General features: G+C 34.2%; 1 protein-coding gene across 1 annotated transcript in view; it reads right to left on the bottom strand.

The window, feature by feature from the left end:
- The window catches only part of LOC130047291 (zinc finger homeobox protein 4-like), a 182,491-nt gene that overhangs the window by 102,282 nt on the left and 64,874 nt on the right, over positions 1–15,335 (bottom strand). Inside the window, exons 3-4 of the mRNA XM_056141941.1 lie at positions 11,847–11,899; positions 5,371–5,460 (exon numbers count right to left, since the gene is read on the bottom strand). The gene's annotated coding sequence lies outside the window, so the exon portion shown is untranslated. The remainder of the gene's footprint in view (positions 1–5,370; positions 5,461–11,846; positions 11,900–15,335) is intronic.

Here is a 15,335-nt window from a genome sequence, read left to right as displayed (position 1 = left end):
CCATGATTTCAGCAAACTTGAATCTGCATTATATAAGGAAGCTTTCATGTATCTGTAAACTTTTCTGGCTCAATGGTTCTTGAGAAGAAGATTTTAAAAGATTTTTCCCTAATCTATTCCCATGTAAATCTTTGATCCCATATTGTGGCTCCACCCTACACCCGGGGGACCATGGTTTTAACAAACTTATATCTGCACTATGTCAGGAAGTTTTCATGTAAATATAAACTTTTCTGGTCCAGAGGTTCTTGAGAAAAAGATTTTTAAAAAGATTTTCCCTATATATTTGTATGTAAAACTTTGATCCCCTATTGTGGTCCCATCCTACCTCCTGGGGGGCCATGATTTAACAAACTGGAATCTGCACTATGTCAGGAAGCTTTCATACGAATTTAAGACCCATCCTATTTTTTTGATTATCTCCCCTTTGAAAGGAGCATGACCCTTCATTTGAACAAATTTGAATCCCCTTTACCCAAGGATGCTTTTTGCCCAGTTTTGTTGACATTGGCCCAGTGGTTCTGGAGAAGATGAAAATGTGAAAAGTTTACGCCAATGACAATAATGACGCCAACAACAACGAACAAATTTCGATCAGAAAAGCTCACTTGAGCTAAAAAGTAGCATCTTATCATTTGAAAAACATGATACATAAAATACGAACTTAATTTATTTTCACTATATGAACAATGTTTTCAAAACAATAAGTCTGTAACCAATTGAAAGTTTGGTTCTGGATTGCACAAGTTCCTTAAATTAGATCAAAAATTTATTTTCGCAAAATGAACAAAAGTATCAACTTTGTTTACCTGGTCCACCGAACATCAATTTATATGAGTAGACTGTAGTTATTGTGCAAAATTTTAACCATATGTTACTTAATTATTCATTTTTTATTAACACTCGTCAGCATCATCCCCTCATCACAGGTGATGAAAAAATTTCAATCATGCAAGGTCAGGCAAGCTAATAATTTAATTCTTAATTTCATGACCTTCACATTTTACCAGGTTCAAGGCGGTTACAACAATAAAGAAAATTTGCTGAGATTTTCTGACCAAGGATTCATCAGATTTAACAAGTAATATCCTAAAAATTGTTAATAATAGGGTATTAAGAATTCAAATAGCTTGCCAGGTGCTTGAATCTTTTCTGATGAGAAGCAGAATACACATAAGACATTCAGATGAAAACAATCTCTAGTTCCGCCAAAAACTGATCCTCACCTGCATACTCCACTAATCACTCTGTAATACAGGTGAGAGAATTTTAATTAAAGATATTATACCCCAGACTTCATGTTTGTCAGCTATTTAGTATCACGGGGAGTTTAATCACACTCTCAAACAAACTACCAGAATTAAGAGATTCACATTTCTGTAATCGAATTTAAAATCGTCGCCCATGAAAAATGTCAGATTCCTTACAATCAAATTGTGTGAAAATCATAATGTTCCAAAGCTCTAAGAAAGTCAATTTAAGAATAGAAAAAACTGAAAGAATTAGACAGACTAATACGTTTAAGAAATTGCCTGTATATACAAACAGATGTAATGTCCAAATGAGACTTAATTGAGTAACACTTCTTGGCTCCAAGTTTATTCAGGATCAAAATATTGGCAAATCATAACACAAGAACACAAAGAAAATTTTAATGGGTATGCTATTTTCCTTAATAAAAAGGCTGTAATTCTTTTCCTTATTGCATTAATAGGAATAAAAAATAAAACGAATAGTTTAACAAAGCATATTAAAACCTGTAAAACATTTCAAAAGACTTTTTGTTGGATCTGTAAGTTTTTTGTTTCGATCGTTTACATTAATTATTATTAGCTTCAAAGTTGAAAAATAGGTAGGGGAGGGTTCCTATCAAAACTCCACCTGCGTTCATATATACCCTCTTGCAAGAAAGTAATAAAGGGGTACCAGACCAATCGGCATTTGAGTATATATTGCTTCAATTAATCAATGAAAATTTCAAATTTTTTCAATTTTAGCTTAAATTTTTTTTTTTTTAAATTTGAAGTAACTATTATATTGCTTCATAAAATACAGAACACATACTTGCTGTAACCTCACAAACTTACACATTTTGTACATCTGTATCAGCTGCAACTTGGGATAAAAATGGCATGTGTTCCATGTTTCAAAAACAATGTATGTATAATAATAAAATAAAAAAAAAAATAAAAAAGTAAAAAAAAAATATGCCAGCCCATTTTCTTCTCAAAGGTCAATTTTGCTCTGAAAATCTGTGACAATCTTGTAGTTTTAGACTCTTCTATTATCATGATTACGTGTTTTTACTAAGGCATTATCTTAAAATAAGTTTATACTATAGGTTTCAGGTTTAAAGTCTATTTTGAAATTAAAGGATAGGATTCTCCAATTAACTTGTCCAAGCACCACCATCCAGTTGAAGTCATATAGAAAGACCTGCAACTTTCAGTTCAAGTAACTTATGCAAATACCATAGTCAAATTTAAGTCATCCTGAATGATCTAATCCGGTGACTTTTAAGTTGAAATAACTGCCAGTTTACAGTCATCCTGAAAGATAGTGACTTTCACTTCTATTAACTCTTTAATTCATATAGGTACCAAAGTCCCAGTTTCAGTCAGCCTGAAAGTTCTGTAAGGTGCAGTGGAGATTTGCTACAGAGGCATTATCAGTATACATCTCAGACTTGACCTGTCCTGCTGTGAACTAATGAACTCGCCACCTTACACTCAAACATAATGTTCTACCAACTGAGCTATCATGGTGGTCAAAAAGTTAATGACACACTAATCAATTAATCCATACAGAGCACCACTTTCAGTACAAAATATGCTTGCCAAAAATGACAGTTGTATAGTATAAAGCTTCAGGTTCCCCATATTGGTGTTTGTGAAATTTTGAGGTGGTGGGGGTAAATAATAAAAAAACAAAACAAAAAAAACTTCTAAGCCATGCAATTGTAGCTCTACTCACCTCAGGATCAAGAAAGATCTAAAAACCTGAGTCAGAATTTGTGAACAGTGTTAAAATCATTTAGTAATCAAACAGTTCAAACAAAGTGTTTTCAGAGATTATATAATCACAGCACTGTTAACTACAATCAATACGAATCTTACAGATGATTGAAATTTTACTGATTTCAGAACTTTCATTCTTCCACCATCTCATTCTGGATATAATTTCATTTCTTGTTCTCTCAGAAACAATACTGAAAACATGTATGGGTACAGAAGCACAGCATTTTCCTCATGTCCATCATATTATCTTCAATATTTATCTCTCACTCTCAATGTTATTACAGCCTGGACCTTAACCCTTGTCCAGCAATGAAGAAACCCATCTCAGGCAGTGTCATAAGTCACACTACCCAATAATAAGACCCAATTGGAGGATCCCCTTGTATTCTAAAGGTCACAAATTAAAGCCTCAAATCAAGACACCAGTAAAGTTCTCTGTAAATATATTAGATTTCTGGTACAATTGCTGTGCTGGTCCCAGGAGGTCTTAGGCCAAGCACTGTCACTGTACTCAAACAGCTAACAAGAATTGAATTTGGGGAGATCATGTTGAAGATTAACAAATGCAGACAAATCATCCTTTTTCCTGCAGCCACATCACACCGAGGAATAAATCAAAATAAACTACCACCGCTTTGACAAAAATGTCATTTCATAATTACTGAATCCTACTCTCCAATCTAAAATTGCATCACGTTTTAATTTGAATGGACCTCCTAAAATGAATATAATATGACCTTGAGTGAAATGCATGACATTACTTCTTGTGTAGGAGGATGTCTTAAATACATCAGCCTAGATGATATTTGTCCTGCATCTGCTTCACAGGATAAAAACCAACTTTAAGATAGTTATTTGTTTATAGTCACCAATGCAAATAAGAAAATGGTTCTTTATAACTAGAAAAACAATACATCATATAGAAGATCTCATGTACTATTGTGAGGCTAAACAAGACATAAAGTTGTAGATTATAAGATTTCAATTGACAGCATAAGGTCATTAACTGAAGCAAACATCAGTTTCATTGTAATCTGAAAGACACAAGTCATCTTTCTACACCAGCTAGCTTAATTCTCTCAAACCTTCAGGTCAAATAAGTTTGTTCTATGCTATATAAGCATAAAACATCAGAAATGAAAGATACATGCATATTAATATCACATGTAGCAAACGGCTTCATTTTTCAAAAATGATTTTTTTTTAAAAAAACTAATGCAAAGATTGTGCCCATTTATCTCTGAACTAGACCTATCCTTATGGGACCTTGAGTTTGGGTCCTGACAAACCATCTGTACATATCAAGCAACATTTGTACTAAGTTTGAGGTTCTAATGTCTCTCAACTGCAAAATTATGGCCAGGACAAAGATTAAACAAAATTTGAGTGACCTTGTCCTGAGCCAAACAACCGTTATCTAGTCAAGGTCATAACACATTATCGGGCCTGGATTTCACGAAATAAGCTCAAGTCGAAATTTGGACTCAAGTCAAGATTTTACTCAAATTTTGACTGCTCAAATAAAAGAAAACTAAAACTTTAGTTTGAGATTTTTTCGAGAAATCCTAAGCCTGGTGGTCCCTGGGAGAGCATACAAATTACAAGCTGATTCTGCACCTGACACCATTTTGAATTCACCCTCATTTCTGTAAAACTTTATAAATGACAATCAATTGCAAGCATTTTGCATCAATAGTTGGTGACATGCAATCTTTAGTGATGATTTTTTTTTATATATAATCAGTGACAATTGTTTCAATACTATAGCAACCACAATACCAAGTTTGATCTCTATCAGGCAAAGGATTCTGAAGATAATAAGCAGCATTTCTTTTATATTAAGAGTAAATCGATTTATGACCTTGTGCGAGATTTAAAATGAAAAGTCGTTATAATATCTATAACATTTTGACCGAGGTCATCTACTATTTAGGGGGTGTAAGTGTACCAAGTTTGATGAGTGCATAAGATATTGAGCAGGTAACATCTTCCCATGTGCAGAGTAGATTGATCCTTGACCTCTGACCTCTGAATAAATCTTGTGGGGTAACTAGTGTAACATGTTTAATGTCTATCAAGCAAAAGGGTTCTGAAAATACCAAGTGGACAACACTTGGTCTACCAACCGACGGACATACCAACTGACAGATGCAAACCACCTTGTTCCATGTTGGCAAGGGGGACCTGAAAACATTTGCTCGACACTGTGTTCTGTAGTCAGTTCTTTCGGTGACAAAGTAAAGAAAATTACATTAAATCAAAACATTACAGGAGTTAAGCAAATCAAATGAGCTCAAAGAGTTGCGTCTTCGACTCAAGAGTTTTAATAAGTTTATAAATCTTGCTAACTTACTGCGTCAAATTCCTTCTGCTGTTTCAGTCACTCTGGATGACCTTCATCTCATCTTAGTCACTCTGGATGACCTTCATATCATCTTAATCTCTATGAAGAGAAAGATATTTGCATGTGAAGCATAATTTTTTTTTCACTGTACATCACATACAATTGATTTTCATATACCATTGGATCTACGGAGTTGAATTAAAATATCTATTACAAATTTGTGATTTCCTGTAGTCAGAAGTAATATAATGACGAGTCATTACAGACCAGTTTATAAATACTTGACTTTTTAGTGGCATTTATTTGTCACAATTTTCAGTTCACAAATTAGTTGAAAAATAATTTTTTCCCAATTATCAAAGACAAAAGCTCCCTAATGAACCTAATTGCTGCATCATTTCCGTTGTTATGGATAATCTGGTAAGCATGGTGTTTATAGAATACAATGTCTGTGACATAATATTTTGTGTCCAATGTTTACTTCCCTTCATCATAACTATTAGTTAGACTTGATAAAGATGTAACTTTTCTTTCTACACTATATATACAAATAAACATTAGAATTTGTCATTGCATTAGGATATGTGATAACAAGAAAATTATGCAATTACATATCCAGTGTTAACTTCAATGATTTCTAGTGAAAAAACATTGAAAGAAGTCCTATCAAAAATAATCTTTAAAAAATCAATCTCATATTGCATCATTTTCCTTTACCTAATTTTATCAGGATTTGGTATCATGCATACTTTTTCTCTAAAAAACGTATTTCAAAATCTTGGCACTTTACTTTTTGCTGGAATTTCATCTCAGGAAGTTAGGTCCTCAGCTTTTGACCACAGTGTAGGATGTGTAGGCACTTGTTCAATACATATTTCATTTGTCCAAGCATATGATACATTTATTACTCAAACCATCTAGTAGAATTTTTTTTATGTCAATCCAAATGTTGAATGGGTTTAGAAAGACCACCTTGATTGTTAAATCTGCACACTGCTATAACAGTTCCTGTTTTTCCCAATGTATTGTCAATATCTATACCGTTACACATTTAATTTTGTAACTTATGATAGAAGTAGTAGAGACTTGAAACTAATTCAAATTTTGTAAATTCATTAATTTGGTTGATATATCTTTCCAAACAGTACACCAATTCTGAGAAAGATTTATATTAATTTAACCCAAATTTTCTATGAAAATTTAGGATTTTGGCAGGAAATTCAATCTATCACCCCCAGCTTTTTTTTTAGTTCCATATCAAATTCGAAGGTAGGACTTTGTACCTGATATATGCAATTTTAAAAATGACAATACTCCTAGTATCTTCTCTCAAAATTTTCTGTTAAGAGCAACATTGTCAACTTCTATTTCCAATCTACTTACAACTTACACTTTTTGTATCTATAGTGTTAAAAGATGAGTATGAATCAATTCAATCTAGTGATTGATTTATATTGCCGATGTTAAATTTTAAGTGCAAAAAGGTTAAGATTAAAGAGGTTCACACACCCGAGTATTTTTCTAAGTAAATTTCTAATACAAATCTCTGATCAATCTGAAACAGTATAGATATCATTTCAGATATAATTCAACTTTGGAATCCACGATTGGTAGAGCGAATTTTGAACATCTGTGTAAAAAATTGTTGGAAATGATAAAAATGTGGCAAATTTCAGTAGAAGATGGTTATGAATTTCATTGGATTTTTTTTGGAATTGGAAACGTCTTTCTTTTCGACGGATAAGCGGTGAATATTGGTCAGTGTCTTGGTGATTCTACTTCTTGTGGGGCACGGAAAGGGACTACGTAGTTGCATTAGCCTCGTTTCTTTTTAGTATACGGTAGGTGAAGTCAATTTTTAAACGATTATGAAATTTAAATTTTTTAAAGCATACTGTATATATTAAGCAAAATAGACTACAAAAAGAGTACCGCAAATGGTACAATATACGCCCGTCGGACGAAATTCAACCTGGAAGCATATTGTGCACTCTGAATTGATACAACACACATTCTGAATAGAAAAGCTTTAAAGTGGGTCATGGTGCACCAATCCATCTGACATGTCAACTGATTATGTATTTCTCCGAGAGTGAGGTTGAAACAAAATGTTGGTGCAATATCTATCTACAATGATAAAAAGTCCAAGCAACCATTTGATCTACTTTTAGCCCTATAGTAGGTCAAAGTGCACCAATTGAGTTGAAATGTGAACTGATTATGTATTTCTCTGAAAGGGAGGTTGTGACTAAATTTCAGAGCAATACCCGTAACCATACCAAGAACAATCTGGAAAACTGTTTGACCTACTTCTATCCCATAAGTACTGCAGGTCATTGTGCGACAACCCAGCTGAAATGTTAACTGCACTTGTTTTCCTCTGAGAGGAAGCCGTTGACTCAGGGCAATATCTGTATGTGTAATGAAAAAAAAAGCCCAGAAAACTGTCTGACCTATTTTTAGCCCTAAAGTAGGTCAAGTATGGACCAATCCAGCTGAAATGCAAACTAAACTTGTACTCCTCTGAGAGGAAACCTATGACTTAATTTCAGGGCAATATCTGTATCCATAATGAAAAAAATCCTGGAAAATTGTTTGACCTACTTTTAGTCCTTATGTAGGTCACGGACGGACGGACGGACCAATCCAGCTGAAATGTAAACTCACCCTTACAATTCTTGAGGGGGATATTGTGACCAAATTTCAAAGTTGTAAGTGCATCCGTTACGGAAAAAAGTCCGGAAAACATGACCTGGGATGGACGGACGGACAGTGCCATAACATATAATACGTCCCGTCTAACGACGGGCGTATAAGAAACTAAAAATCTGCATCATGGAGTGGAGAAAAATTTCACGATCATAGTTCAAATTTCCTCAATTTAGCTCTATAGTCTTTAATTGCATTATCCATGACTTGAGAGCCTATGGTGATGATGTGCGACTTCCAGTTCATACTCAGGCTACCAGAGTAACATAATCAAACTGAGGAAGTTTCAACTCTATCCAACTAATCCTGCCTTCTACGAGAGTTTAAGTGAGGTAGCAATATGTTAGTCCTGTAATGATATTGTGCATTTGTCAATTTTTCAAAAAATGGAAGCAAATGGTTGGAGTATTGTACATTGGAGTAGGAACAAACATTGGACTATTACCCTACTAACTCGGGTACAAACCTAAGTTGTCTAATGCAAGTACAGGTCATTTCACCAAGTAAAGGTCACATGAAAATGGACAGTGAACTGTTCATAAACTACTTGGTGCAAGAACTGAAAGTGCATCATGATTTTCAACCAGTTACATCATCAAGTGAAGATCACAGACCTATGAGATGTTGAAATCGTGTCAAGAGTTATAACTTTGCTTCCCTTGGAGTGGCTACAAGGGCAATATATGATAAGTGTTTTATCTGCTCATCCGTATCATGTGCTTTTGTTTCAAAAGTAAATGCAATCTGTGCAAGAATCCCAATGCAACAGTCATTCTGAATTTGATCAAAATGATATAGAAACAGAATTATACCTTCAGCATGACGTTTTAACCCATTTTCAGTGTGAAAAGGTGAGAGTACATTAATGAACAGTGATCAATCTCATAACAAGAGGTACTGTGAGCAATGCTCACTAAGAATACCCCCCCCCCCCCCCCCCAATCTCCCAAAGGGTGTTGGTAATAGGTATAAACTACCTCTTTTTTGAGTGTAAAAAACAAATGGCATGACAAACCAAACCATATTGCTACTTCGATGTCTAGTGCACGTGACCTTTGACCTTTTGACCCCAAAATCGATAGGGAACATCTTCATCCCATGGGTAGTCCATATTTATGATATGGTGACGATAGGTGGAAAGGATAATGCTTTAGAGCCCGGAAACCATTGCGTCTACAGACAGACGGACGGACAGATGGACAACCCGATTCCAGTACACCCCCCCCCCCCCCCCCCCCCCACACACAACTTGTTGCGGGGGGTATAACTAGTATATTAGGAATACAAAATTAAGAGTTGGGCAAACATGACAGAGGTGGGATCAGGTGCCTTGGAGGAGTATAAGCATCCCTTGTCAACTGGTCACAAACACCGTGAGCCCTATATCTTGATCAGGTAAACGGAGTAATCTGTAGTCATGAGCAGTGTAACAATAGCTCAACAATAGGTATGAAACAGGTCAGACAGCGTTTGACCCAATGACAGGTTGTACTGGCAATCTAGATCATTTAATAATGACAACAGAATTTGTGAAATACTGTTGAAACCCCTGTACCATAAACTTGTTTATCAGTAGCCTGCTTCAATTTAAAAACTGCTCATACGCAGAACAAGCTCTTGTGTGTCGAATCAATTGAGAGACATAAACACCATATGTAGGTGATAATGGAATATTGCTACATAAATATGGGAAGTTGACGATGGAGAAGCTGAAATCATCCGGTTTGTCATAAAGTTGAGTTATTTAAGTTTGCCGTTAGCACCTATGGTCAATAAAATATTTAATATGTATGAAGCAAACATGGAAGACTCTGTTGTGTCTTTTATTTCGAGTTCACTGGGATATATCGAATTGACATAGGAATGAAAATGAGTATTGTTAATACATGAAATATCATCAATATATCTAAATGTTGAGTTGAGGGCCACATTTCAAGATTTTTCTCTTTTCATTTAGATGCTTTTGAATGAATTCTGCCTCAAAAGAATATAAAAACAGGTCAGCTAACAAAGGAGTACAATCTGTGCCCATGGGAATTCCAACAGACTGTGGAAGACCTGATCACCAAAGACTACAAAGATATTAATCTGAATGAGGAACTCCAGCATCTTTTTAATATCAAATTCATAGTACTTGTGCATAGAATCTTAGTGAGAGAGGTGTTTGACGAGTATTTTTTTGAATGATTATCACTAGATATGAATATTTCCTTTTTCCATTTTTGTTGAAGAAGCAACTATCTTTGATGTCAAATGGTCTAGTCTTTAATTCACCATGAGGAATGGTCATGTAAAGTGTTGAAAAGTCATACATTTTGATTTGAGAAAAGTATATTGACATTGTTATTTTTCACACAGCCCTTGTTAAATCAAGGCCATATCTACAAAGTCATGGTCAACCAAAATTCATCATTCAATATCAGGTAAAGCCCTTGTTTGACAAAGCTGTTCATTAATGTTCAAAGAAGGTGGCTTTGCAGCTAGTCATTTTTGTGTTACAAAAGACAGATCATGTGACAAGATGCAATAGGCCTTCGAAACCATAGCAAACAGAATACAAAAAACAAATTTTTGCTAGAGAACATACTACTGCAAAATATTCACATTTAAATGCAGTATTTTCTTTATTAAAAGTGATAGGCAAAGACAAGGATAAAGTATGGCCGTCTTTGATTAACATAATGGTTAATTGGCCTGGCCAAAACAGAAATAACTTCACTAGTAAAAGCTAGCTGTGTGCATGTACAGACCTTATTGAATTGTAAATGAGCTCATTTATCCTGGAATGACCCAGCCATTCAATACTGGCAGGTCTTTATCCACCAAATAATTATAAAACCATTATAACATGCTCTCTCACGAAAACAATTGCAGTCTTCACAGCGATATTTTTTCTTTAAAAAAGAGATTGAACCAAATTTCCACACCTTTTAAAGGTCAACTGGAGGTAAATTTACTGAAATTCTGGTCATCAGTTATCTTAAAGGCTGTCATAAATGCATTGATCCTTGTTGAGGTTATCAAATAAGAGAAAATGCCTTATAATTAATGTGGACACTGCAGTCACTTTGCCATTTGATCTTGTGAACTATTAACAAAGTTCATCATAGTTTTGTCCTGTATAGCCCGAAGAAGATTTGGGGGAATTTTTATGTGTGTCTAAACTCTTATTTCAATTATAAAACAAGTGTGTGATTTATAAGACCATATCGTTTCAAAGATGAATTAGAAAATATAGAGTTTACAGACATACACCAAACTCTTTAAAAATTCATCCTTACAAAGACAATCTTTTTAAATAACATTGCTATAGATAAGAACATATTTCAATGTCTTTGCATGAGCATACAAAAAAACCCCAAACAACCAAGAACCATAACTTTTTTGGTTTGACCCAAATTATCTACCTTACTGCATAATTCATCCATTTAAATACTAGTCCTACTGAACATGGGGTACATTCACACCTCTACAATCCCTGCAGAAATAGTTCAGAATACAACATATTAAATTCCTATGTGAACCTGCTCTGGAAAAGTGACCTATGACACTTCATTAAGTTCCATGTGGCGTTGAAAAAAAAACCCTTTTTGTTCCTGTGGAAAAGCAGAAGGACAGATGGACAGACAGACATGATGAACCCTATATAAAGCCCCCTTTTATTTGTGGAATGTGTAATAAAGTCTTGCAAAAATTAATAGATTCTGAAAAATTTACATACAATCACACAACTTCCCTGGTGGGATTTTAAAAATTTACATGTAATGTTTACTCACTCCAGCATGCAACAGCTAATGAATGCATCCATTTCTGAACTTCTTGATGACCACTGAAAGTTAAATTGTAAATTTAGAATGAATAGATTACCCATCAGAATGTGTATCAGGTTACATGCAGACTATAATTACCAGCAGTGACTAGTTTGGAAAAAAACCAATTTGCACCTACCTACTCTGAAATGATCATGAACAGAAAAGATAGCAAAGGACCAGAGAGCAGACTCGGAATTGAAATAGCAAATTGGATTGTTGATATCATAATGCTAAATGACATATAAAACTGTTGCCATGGCAATGGAATAAATGTTCATTCAGCAATTAATATATCTGTCAATAAAATAATCCTCATTTGGGATTAGATAGGGTTTTACTTTACTCTGAGAAAAACAAACTAATTACTGTGGATTTATGATGTTTTATGTATAATGCACATCTAAATATCTTTCTCCTTCTCCCATCACAATTTCCATTTCCATTCAGCTTCACAAATGAACTTATTTTATTCTGTTGATTTTTGCACTCATTTTAGAATATAAAATATTTCATCCAATTCTTTAAAAATGCTCTTATAAATCTGAATTTTCTGCTGCAAATATCTGATTAATTATTTCACACATACATAAAACAGGTGAGCAAAAAAAAAAATCTCTATTTGAAATTACACACCTACTGAATCAGCAAAGTGTGAAAATAATTCAAAATATATGTACCTTTATTGCCTGATTCAATATTTTTTTAAATTCATGACAGCTAGGGTAAAATTACAAGTGATTTATTTTCACAAGATTTTTCACAATCTGTACATTATGGTATTTGTAGTCAATGATGTCATCTTTATAATATAGCATTCCGAGACAGCCATTTCCATTGTTATGAGTACTATGACAGAATTTAAAAAGACTTTTCAAAGATTTAATCAATTTGAAAAAAAAAATCTTACTACTTTTGTAAATTATACTACTATCCATCTCTTAAAAGATATTATAAGGAAAACATTTAAAACAGTCAAAAACAAGCTTAACTATGGCATTGGCAATCAAAAAATATGGTTAGGATTGCTTCAACAAGTATGTATTAAATAGACCAGCAAACAAAGACAGCACACAGTTCTGTACATTTAGTTTCTTTTTGCCACCTGTTGCATTAAAAACACAAAATAATATTTAACATCAAGAGCCAGGATTAACAAGCAGATGTCAATTAAATCTGATTTTTGGACTGACTTATTATAACTATAGGCATCTTGAATCTTGAAGAACAATTATCTGCCGTGATCAAAGAAAACTTCACATTATTATGTCATCGTTTTACACAAATTATAGAGTTCTTGGTTAAACTTCATTTGATATTTCATTATCAATTTTATGACCCTCTCTAAGAAATGATGCAAATACATGTATCATGATCTGGAACTATTGCAGCTTTCAAGAAAAAATAATGGACAAATATACCCCTTAATGAGAGAAATTTGCCAAAATACTATTCGTTTATTTTCATTATTATACATTTGCATCTAAATTTTCTTGCACACCTGTTCAGTATTTGAACATCTAACAAAACAATATCTTTTTCCATATTTACAAGAGGCCCATCGGGGCTCAATGCTCATCTGCATTGTGACCTTGCTAATTAAAACAGTCTAATTCAACAATTATGAAATCTGACTATATTCATTGCAAATTCTGCTTTTTTCCATGAGCTTTACACTGTGTGATCTGTAAACCTGTCTAACACAACAAAAAATTGGTCTCCCACCACATGTTTGATTAAACTGGTTTCACTGTAAATATTTGTAATTTGGGTTCAAGCTCTACCCTGAGTTCAGGGTCATGGCATGTACAAACTCCAAACTACATTATGAGAGGATGTTTTGTGTCCTAATCTTTAGACTTTTTCCTTTAAACAATTACTACATATTCCTGTGTAAAACTTTAAACCTAGCTCAAGTGTAGCCTAATCCTGGTCTCATGGGTCTTGCTAGAACAAAATTGACTATACATTATAAATGAGGAAACATATATTAATTTGACAAATTGCAACACTGGTTTTTTGCAAACTTTTGCAAAGACTTTCTTTAAAGCAGACTTTGAAACATCTTTTATGGACAATTCCTGGCTTCAGGAGTCATGCTTTATTTAAGTATAACATACCTATCAAAATTATGAAATAAACACTTTAATGCATTATAACTGTGGTTTTATCAATATTCGTGGGCATAAATTTTTGGCGGCTTGAGCAAAGTTCTCTGTTTCGAGGATACATAAATTCATGGGCAGGGGATCATTTCCTCCTGTTCCACAATCGGAATATTCTCATATATTATGTAAAGTAAATGCCAGAGATGTAAAGTAAATGCCAGATAATTTTCAATTGCCCACTCTGTGCCTAATGGTAAAGAAAGCAATACCATACAAATGGAAGTGTTAACGAGACACAAATTCAGCAATTTTTTTCCATAAAAATGGGTATATATATTTAGTGAGAGCTAATCTTATAGTGACTTTAGACTTTATAATTCCAGGAAAGATAACTATTACATCCGATATTAAATAGTTAACGATATTCCAGGGTTCCAACTTCGACTAAATACCTTAGGAGCCAAGTGGGCCCCTGAATAAGAAATCCCCTTAGCCCACATGTAATTTTAGTAGCCCATACATATGAAACTGAATAACATGATTTTTTATACATGGAAAAAGAAACATCAGGTCACATGGCAATTTATTTAAAAGCTTAAAATATCAATATGAAATTCTGTTTCAATCTTGGAAATTGTTTGAAATCTCTCTCTCTCTCATTAAACTTGCAAAAATATTAGTCTAAGAGTTTATGGACTTAATGATCTTTGTGACATCTGACTTCAACACAAGCTTCTTCAGACTTTTTATGCTATTTCGAAAGTTCTCAGCTTTACAGTGCTATCAAGTTTATATCTGTGTCAAGCTGTCATAACGATTGGACCTTTCATATCATGTTTTGTACACACAGCACATGCCATCCCCTTTTCACCGTGAGCCATATTCTCCTCTTCTTTCCACTTTGGTATAAACAGTCGCTTTCTTTTCGTTTCCTTGCTTTGCTCAACTTCTTCTGGTCTACGGTTTGGAAGGTTTGATACCCCAAGAATGTCCTCGCAAAGTGGCAGAATCTCAACCGGAAATTGAACTTCATTTATTTTAAGACTCGGATCGGTCGGGGGAAAAATGTTGATCGGATAATTACAGTCGCCAAGTGGGCAACGAGAACAGAAATTTGGGGTGCCCACATGCAAAGTATAGTTGCCAATGCAAGTGGGCGAGCAGTTATGCACAAATCAATGCCAGCATCGAAGTGCAACCAACAGGTCAAAGTCCACCAAACCCCCATACTGCTAGAACTGATGAAGGAGAACAGAATCAACCCCCCCCCCTCCTCCTCCTTATTTGTGCCAGTATGTTGTGCTTAAACAACTTTAACCCCTTGACCTTGCAGTTAATATTGAAAATA

Source organism: Ostrea edulis, chromosome 1 (genome assembly GCF_947568905.1).
Source record: "Ostrea edulis chromosome 1, xbOstEdul1.1, whole genome shotgun sequence".
NCBI classification, from domain to species: Eukaryota; Metazoa; Mollusca; class Bivalvia; order Ostreida; family Ostreidae; genus Ostrea; species Ostrea edulis.
This window is presented reverse-complemented; position numbering and strand designations above follow the sequence as displayed.